The sequence below is a fragment of the Podarcis vaucheri genome (assembly GCF_965113315.1).
Source record: "Podarcis vaucheri genome assembly, chromosome: 10".
Classification (NCBI taxonomy): domain Eukaryota; kingdom Metazoa; phylum Chordata; class Lepidosauria; order Squamata; family Lacertidae; genus Podarcis; species Podarcis vaucheri.
Genome location: NC_138748.1, coordinates 13,490,387 through 13,499,193, shown reverse-complemented (window position 1 = coordinate 13,499,193; position 8,807 = coordinate 13,490,387).

The following is an 8,807-nucleotide window of genomic DNA, read 5'->3' as shown; positions in this document are numbered from 1 at the left end:
TTGCGAGAGCGGCAAGTGAATGAAATGAACACGAAATGCAAAAAGAAGTGGCCCAGTCCTTGATAAGTACCCTCAGCTACTCTTCTGCCTCTGGATGAAGGAAGCTGCCATGGAATGGATTATGGAGAGATATCTGTGGATGGAGAACAGGGGGAAATGAGAGGGGAAATGGAATTCTCATTTAATCTTAACTCAAATCACAAGACTGCTAGTGGAGTGAACTGTGCAGCGCATAAACAAATCAGGGAAGCAACATGAAAGAGAGAATTTCCAGAAAGCAAATCAAAAACATGGCCTCTATTTAGAGCCAGAAAGGATATTGAACTGTCTGATAGCAGATATATCCTTGGGTGACTAGCACAAACTAGAACTTATACCCTTTGACCCCATCGCTATAGAGCAAAGGCGTATCCACACTTTGAGATACTGGGCAAGACAACAACAACAAAATTTATTATTTAAAACCTGCCCATCTGGCTGGGTTTTCCCAGCCTGCTCTGGGCTGCTTCCAGCAAAGTATTAAAATACAATAATTCATCAAATATTAAAAGCTTCCCTAAATAGGGCTGCCTTCAGATGTCTTCTAAAAGTGAGATAGTTGTTTATTTCTTTGATATCTGGTGGGAGGGCATTCCACAGGGCGGGTGCCACTATTGAGAAGGCCCTCTGCCTGGTTCCCTGTAACTTCGCCAGAAGGCCCTCGGAGCTGGACCTCGGTGTCCGGGCTGAACGACGGGGGTGGAGATGCTCCTTCAGGTATACTGGGCCGAGGCCATTTAGGGCTTTAAAGGTCATCACCAACACTTTGAATTGTGCCCGGAAATGTACTGGGAGCCAATGTAGGTCTTTCAGGACCGGTGTTATGTGATCTCGGTGGCCACTCCCAGTCACCAGATGAGGAATTTCTTGATAGTGCTAAGTGGACTACACTGGAGCACCAATACAGATGGTGTGCCCCTAGGGAGACGACCACCTGAAGGACTGTGACACACAGAAGCAGGTCTTTCAGGAACCAAGCTGTGTCACTGGAGCTGCAAAATGGATTCCATGCCCTCCCCTCAGACACAGATTCTGGGCCAGAGGAGCAAGAACAGCAGTTGCAGACCTCAGGACACAGCAAGGTGGCCGTGGAAGGTGCTGATTCCTGCCATTCCCCAGAGGAGGAAGAGACCAGGGCCGGATTTAAGTTTGAAGAGGCGCTAAGCTACTGAAGGTAATGGGACCCTTTATGCATTGCATAAAATCAATCAGTAGGCATAAAACTCACACCCTTAGTCTATGCTGCCTACAAGCACTCTTTAATATTAGATAACAGGTACAACAGCTTGACCTACATTCAACTGTGCTGCACTGGAGTCTGCAGCTGCATGCTACATGTTGCCATGAAACCAGTCCGTGCAGAATGTAGACACCCTATACAGTGGTACCTCAGATTACGGTACCGGAACGAAGGTTCGTTCTTAACCTGAAACTGTTCTTAACCTGAAGCACCACTTTAGCTAATGGGGCCTCCTGCTGCCACCACGCCACCGGAGCATGATTTCTAATTTTCATCCTGAAGCAAAGTTCTTAACCCGAGATAATATTTCTGGGTTAGCGGAGTCTGAAACCTGAAGCGTATGTAACCCAAGGTACCACTGTATATAGAAATGAGCAAACCAGTGATATTTTAGGGAGCCGGCTAGCAGGCAGGGCCCATTACTTACATCATAGGAGCCTACACCACACAAAACACTGTTGCTGTTTGTAGGTTTTCTTTTATTTGTTTTTTATCTTATATTTTGGAAATGTATATCCAGTTTTTTCTCTCTTTTTTTTTTTTGGCGGGGGGCTCAAGAGAGTGGGGCCCTAAGCTATAGCTTGTTTAGCTTATACGTAAATCCAGCACTGGAAGAGACATATGGTGGTGGTGGTGGAATTGGCCCCATCAGAAACTGAAACTCCCTCACTGTGGGAAGCTTTATGTGACCAATGAATCTCCACAAAACAAACCGCAGAGGGAATCTTTAGCAGAACCAACACACTGGAAAAAGGAAGTTTCTGGTTTGGAGGCCAGATTGGGAAAAAGAGGGATGGGTGAAGCAGCAGAAATCTTGGCGTGGTCACTATGGCAACAGCAGCTTCGGATGAGCTGCTTGGCATCCCTCCAACCACTGCTATCTACAAGGGCTCACATCAGCATTTCACTGAAGTATGAGCACTGGTGAATGATACAGTGCCATTCTTGTGTGCCCATCAGTACACATGCCATTCATTTTGAGCTCTTGTTAGCTGAGCCTAATTCTACATAAGTCAAGCCAATAGAACTTAAGCCAATGCCGTAGGAAATTCCCTTAAGTACCGTATTTTTTGCTCCATAAGACTCACTTTTTCCCTCCTAAAAAGTATGGGGAAATGTGTGTGCGTCTTTTGGAGCGAATGCAGGCTGCGCAGCTATCCCAGAAGCCAGAACAGCAAGAGGGATTGCTGCTTTCACTGCGCAGCAATCCCTCTTGCTGTTCTGGCTTCTGAGATTCAAAATATTTTTTTTCTTGTTTTCCTCCTCCAAAAACTAGGTGCTTCTTGTGGTCTGGTGCATCTTTTAGAGCGAAAAATACGGTATTTTGTTTCTTGCATTTCAACGGAGAAGATGTTTAAGATTTCAACTGGTGGGGTTTGGGTTTTTTTTAAAAAAGAAACTGCTATAAGGTTCCCTGAGGAGAAATATTCCCGGAAGAGTAATGCTCCCACCAGTCTTCATTGCCCAGGGAAAAGAGTCGTGCGAACATCCTGGGAGATCCTCAATGAGTCAAATGAGACCAAATGGCTTCACATTGTCCTTGGAGAACATGTGATTTTTATTTTTTATTTCCTTGTTTTCCGAAAACTGTCTCACGGGCCTGCGTTGTAAAATACAGACATTCGGTGTGGATTTCTGCTCATTTCTGCGCACAAATATTTGTGAAACAGACTGTCATTTGCCTCCCATGTTTCATTTGGAGGAGGGGGGGAAGGGGAGGAAGCTACGCAATAGGGGAGATGGGCAATTACTGTAACTACTGTAGCATGTTATCCTATTACTGCTAAGTACAAAAGTTTCTGAGCTTTTGCTTCCAAAATGTCATGTCAGACAAGACCTGGATTACTGTTGAAATTTTTTAATCTTCAGAGTAGAGAAGGCCAACATTTTTATAATAGGATGTGAGCACTGATACTCTATTGTCAATGACAATGCTGCAGCTTTTCAGCTTCTTTGCTGGCCTCGGCTACATTGTGTATCTGACATTTCACGTACTGAGTCATTTAAAACTACATCTCCAGGAATTGACTATTAACTATCTTTTTTCCTAGGATTTCATATAACCAAGAGCAGGCTTTCTCTGTGGAATGATACAGTTCAAAATAGAGACACCACCATGTAATTTAATACTACTGGTTACATTTAAAGGGGGGGAAATGCTATGTGGTCCCAGTTTGTAGCAGCATAAAACCTTTATACCTGTGCCTTTACAGAACAGGTATGAAAAATCTAATTACGTTGATGTACATTTGATAAAAAATGAGTCAGTCTCTTGCCAGGGGGTGGAGAAGTTTGATTAGAAAGACAATTTAAGGCAGTGTTGGCCAAACTTGGGTCTCCAGCTGTTTTGGACTACAACTCCCATCATCCCTAACTCACAGGACCAGTGGTCAGGGATGATGGGAATTGTAGCATTAAGGGGTTAAGCATCGCCTACACACACACACACACACACACACACACACACACAAACAACAACAACATTGAATAGGTCTCATTTAAATTACTATTGTGCCACTTTAACAATCATGGCTTCTCCAAAAGATTCCCAGGAACTTTAGTTTGTTAAGTGTGCTGTGAATCATAGAGCTACAATTCCCAGTGTGGTTCAGGGGTGGCACATCCTGTTTCACTGCTTGAGGCAAAACAGGAAGTGACAACCTCATCCCCTCCAACATTTCTTTGATGAAAATTGGGATGCCCTATTCCATAATAATAATAATAATAATAATAATAATAATAATAATAATAATTTTATTATTTATACCCCAGCCATCTGACTGGGTTTCCCCAGCCAGTCTGGGTGGCTTCCAACATATATAAAAGCATAATAAAACACTAAACATTTTACACATCAAAACCTTCCCTATTTAGAGCTGCCTTCAGATAGCTTGGGGGTTGGATAACTCCATACCCTCCAACATTTCTCTGATGAAAACAGGAACGTCCTAAGGAAAAGCCGGACATTCTGGGATCAAATCAGAAACAGGGACGGCTTCCGTAAATCCGGGACTGTCCCTGGAAAATAGGGACACTTGGAGGCTCTGCAACCTACACTGCTGCTGCCTACACTTTGCAAGATGTTGCCCAAAATCCATGCAGAGTTTGGGAAACCCTGGGCTACACTGACTGGTGACAGCAGCTCTCTGGGGTTACAGATAAGGAGATTTTCCCTGCCCTGCCTGGGACCTACAACCCTTCCCCAGCCCATCTTAGCCATCACATATACGTACAGTCCTCACATATATGAGGCCCACACATCCTGTGACCAATCAAATTGAATAAAGACCATGCATTGTGGGTAGCTTGGCTGGTACTTGACTACTCTGTTGTTTCTGCAGTCCCAGGCAGTCACCCCAAACCAGGAGGTGGGCAGTCTTAGACAATGCCTTTGGCTTAGTGGACATAAATCATACAGTCTTGACTCCAGCAAAGGCAAGAAAATGTAAGACAATAATTTGTAGCAGGAATATATATGTGTGTGTGTGTGTGTGTGTGTACGTACATGTGTGTGTGTGTACGTGTACGTGTGTGTGTGTATTCTCTTTCTCTTCCTCCCTCTCTCCCTCCCTCTCTCTCAATAACATTTATATATGCCTTTATAAAATAAGAAACAGAAGACTCACAGAAACCCAGAATGATGAGGCAATCAAGAAAATATAAATAAGGGGAAATCCCCAAAGATATGGAAAGATATGCAGTCTTCCAAATAATAAGGGTGCACTAATGATATGGTGCTGGAACAAACTGATAAGTTCCCAAGCAATAAATCATCAGAGCAACATCATCTACTAAGAGTTCTGTTTCAAAAGAAAGTCAGCCAGGAAATGAGGTAAATACTGAATAAAACAAGAGAAGCAGCAGTGCGCAGCTACACGTCTTGAAGTAGGCAATGGTTTTGAGACGGTAGACAATCAAAGCCCATGGTGCTGCCATTCAACAACAGCGATTGAGGATGGCTGCTGGGTTTTTGCATTGCACCAGGTCGAACAACTGTCCCTGAAGAATGGCTCTGGCAGCCAGCAGAAAGATGAGCTCATGGTTGTCTCACTCAGCACAACCTAATCCCTTAGTGTGAAGTACATCAAGGACAGACATAGGCATGAAACCCTATTCAAAAGAACCTTAAATCCCTAGACTCTATTATTCTGCAGACACTTCCTCCCAGCTTGGCTCCAGTATAAGAGGAGTAGAGAACCTGAGGCTTTGGGGCCAAATGCCCACACTTTCTCATCTTTTACATAAGCTAAAAAACCCTGATTGTTGTAACCTTTCCTAGTCAGCGAGTCGCTCCATCCCCTTGATCATTTTGCTTCCTGATCCTTTTCCAGCTCCACAATATCTTTTATTGTAACAACTTACCACTTTCTTGGCTGTTGTAGAAAGGAATATTTTATTAAACCTTTCACTTTTCTCATGCTTGTTTAATGTTCAGCAGCAATTGTTGAAAAAATTGTATACAGTGGTACCTCAGGTTAAGTACTTAATTTGTTCCGGAGGTCTGTTCTTAACCTGAAACTGTTCCTAACCTGAAGCACCACTTTAGCTAATGGGGCCTCCTGCTGCCGCCACGCCGCCAGAGCACGATTTCTGTTCTCATCCTGAAGCAAAGTTCTTAACCTGAAGCACTATTTCTGGATTAGCAAAGTCTGTAACCTGAAGCGTATGTAACCCGAAGCATATGTAACCACTGTATTTTGTGGTTTAATATTCTGATTTTATTATGTGAACCACCTTGAGACCTTCAGGTATAGGGTGGCATATAAATTCTAACAAAAACAACACATAAGCTTGGCCTCTTCTCACTAGAATAGAGACAGAAGCAGCATATCTTGATCAGCTGTTTATGGGGAGCCCATATTTCCGTGGTTGGAGACAAGAAGACCCCACAAAAGTATATGAAGTTAAGAAGCTTTGTAAATTGGAAGCAGGAGGAGAAAGCATCTTTATCACAACAAAGAATAGTTGAAATAGCAAGAGTCTTGTCAGCACTATTCCATGAAAGATTGAAGACACTGAAAGCTAATATCAAGGACACCGTCCAACCTTTCCACATGGTAGGAAAACTAATGTCAAGGACACCGTCCAACCTTACAATACTTTTTTTTTAATATAACAGAACAGAACCAAGAGAAGAATTAGTGTTCAAGAAAAGAAGGTGCCTTTCTTTCACCTTTTGATGTACACTTTGCTGCAAAAAAAGAAAAAGAAAAAAAAGTTAAATGAGATTGAGTGCAAGGTGATGAAAAGTCTTTCAATAGGACTGTTTCTTTTGTCATGAGCCGTATAAGATGGAGACAAAATTACTACTGAAGCATCTTTCTTCTTGGGAAAAGAGTCACACAAAGGATGAAGAAGCTCTTGAGTAGTGGCCCACTTTGAGGTCATGACTCATGAGAGCTTCTCAGGTGAGTCATCAAGACAGTGTCATTCTATTTGGGGATAAATATGGAACAAAAGGATTAGGAGTCAGATGAGTGGTGGACAAAATGAGAATCCAGATCTCTTGCCACTGTAGTACAGAGTTATAGAACACTGTAAACATTCACTGCACTTTGTATATAGTTTCGATATAACTGATTGATATAATTGGTTGCTGCGCTGAAAATGGGTTCTTGGACTAAGGACTGGATTTGTTTGCCAATATGACCCAACCAGTCTTTAATATTCTTGGTCCTTTTATATGCAGTTATAGATTCCTTTTCACAGCCCCCTACCCCCGCCCCCTCTCTCAGCCTGAGAACTGTGCATTCCTGGTTTTGTGGGTGGTTTTGTGTACCATGGTACCTACTCATTAATCCTCTTTTGGGCTTGTCACCAAACTATGAACACTATTATGTAAGGCTTTCTCTCTCTACCCCCAGAGAATTGGATAGAGAGGAGCATGGTTATTTCTGAAATGATCTAAGTTGTACAATTTCAGCTGAACTGCATCCAGCTTTCCTACTGTATCTGCTGCTTATGTCACGGCTCTTTAAAGGCTCTCTATGAATGGCAAGTCATGTCCAATTCTTTTTATTCTTAGAAAATAATAATGAATTCCCCTCGGAGCAGAAGGACTCATTGATTCTAAACTTCCTGGTTTCAGCAGATCTGTACTTCTTTGAATATATTTGAGGGTGAAGCTGAAAAACTCTCTGTGGGTTTTCAGAAGGAAGTCAAACCATTGTAGTTCAACTGAGACTTCGAATCCTTCATGTCAAGTTGACAGGGCTTCATGGACTAGCTGAACAGATTTCATGTTGTTTGCACATAAGTGCTCATCAAAATATATGGAGGGGCTTGAATAACTTTTTGTGGAAACACTTCCTTGGTGAAGAAGCTGAAGCAAATTCCTTCCATGAGCTGTCCTCTCTCTCTCTCTCTCTCTCTCTCTCACCTGTCAGAAAGTGATATGATAATTTTAGGACACATGTCCTTTGGGTAACAGCACCTTACACTTAATTTCCACACACACACACACACACACACACACACACACACACACACACACGTAGATCAGAAACTATCTGCTCAGGGAGGGAAACATCAAAACTTGATACTTCCTATCACTGTGATCTCAGCACTTAGGTTCAAACAGAATGTGAAGGGATAGTGAGCTGCTTGTGCGTAAAATCGTAGTCCCTCAGAGTTTGTTCAAGTCCACAAACCTCTGTCTGTGACGGAGCCCCTCAGACATGGCTCCTCTAGTCACTGGTAGATTCCGACAGTGGTTGCTTTCGGAATCGCTTCCAACATAAAAGCTCCTTAACGGAAACACGTCTTCTGGACTCGTGGCGTGACAGTTTCCGGCGAGGAGTGGGTCTCCCTATGGGAGGTCCAGAAACCTCCCCACTGTTCTCGCTGGACGTTTCCCTGAGCCCTCCCTCTTGCTCGCTTTCCCTCAGAGACCCACCTCTCCCCCTGCTGGTTCCTGCTTCAGCTGCTGGGTCTCTCCCAACCTCCGTGAGCCCTTCCACCACCTGCCCGTCCGATGGCAGTTCCCTGACATCCACCTCCCCTCCAGGGCCCCCTTCACCCCCTCCCGTTCCCTCTCCTCTGGGCGGTGAGGAGGTAAAACCCCGAAAAGAATCCTCTTCATCTTCAGACGTCTCGAACATTTCCCTCCATCGGTTGCCGTTCCGGGTCGCTGAATCCTCCTCCTCCTCGGAATCTGTGAACCCCTCCAACTCCTCTTCCTCATCTGTGGTTGCAAAGTATTCCCTCCGGAACCTCACTACAGGCTGAGGTTTACGTGGGAACCTCTGATGAAAAGTTTCTATTAAGACCTCGTCATTGACATCCTCTGCCATGACCCAGGTGTTTTCCGACTCCGGTTCCCCTTCCCACATTACCAAATACTCCACTTTATCTCCCTTCCACCTGGAATCAAGGATCTCCGCCACATGGCTGCTGTGTTCCCTTTCCTCCATTGCTGGTCCCCGGGTGAACCTCCCTTCTCTGTCCCCTTTATACGGTGACAGCAATGACCTGTGGAAAACTGGGTGCAGCTTCATGTGGTTCAGTAACCGGAGTCTGAAAGCCACTG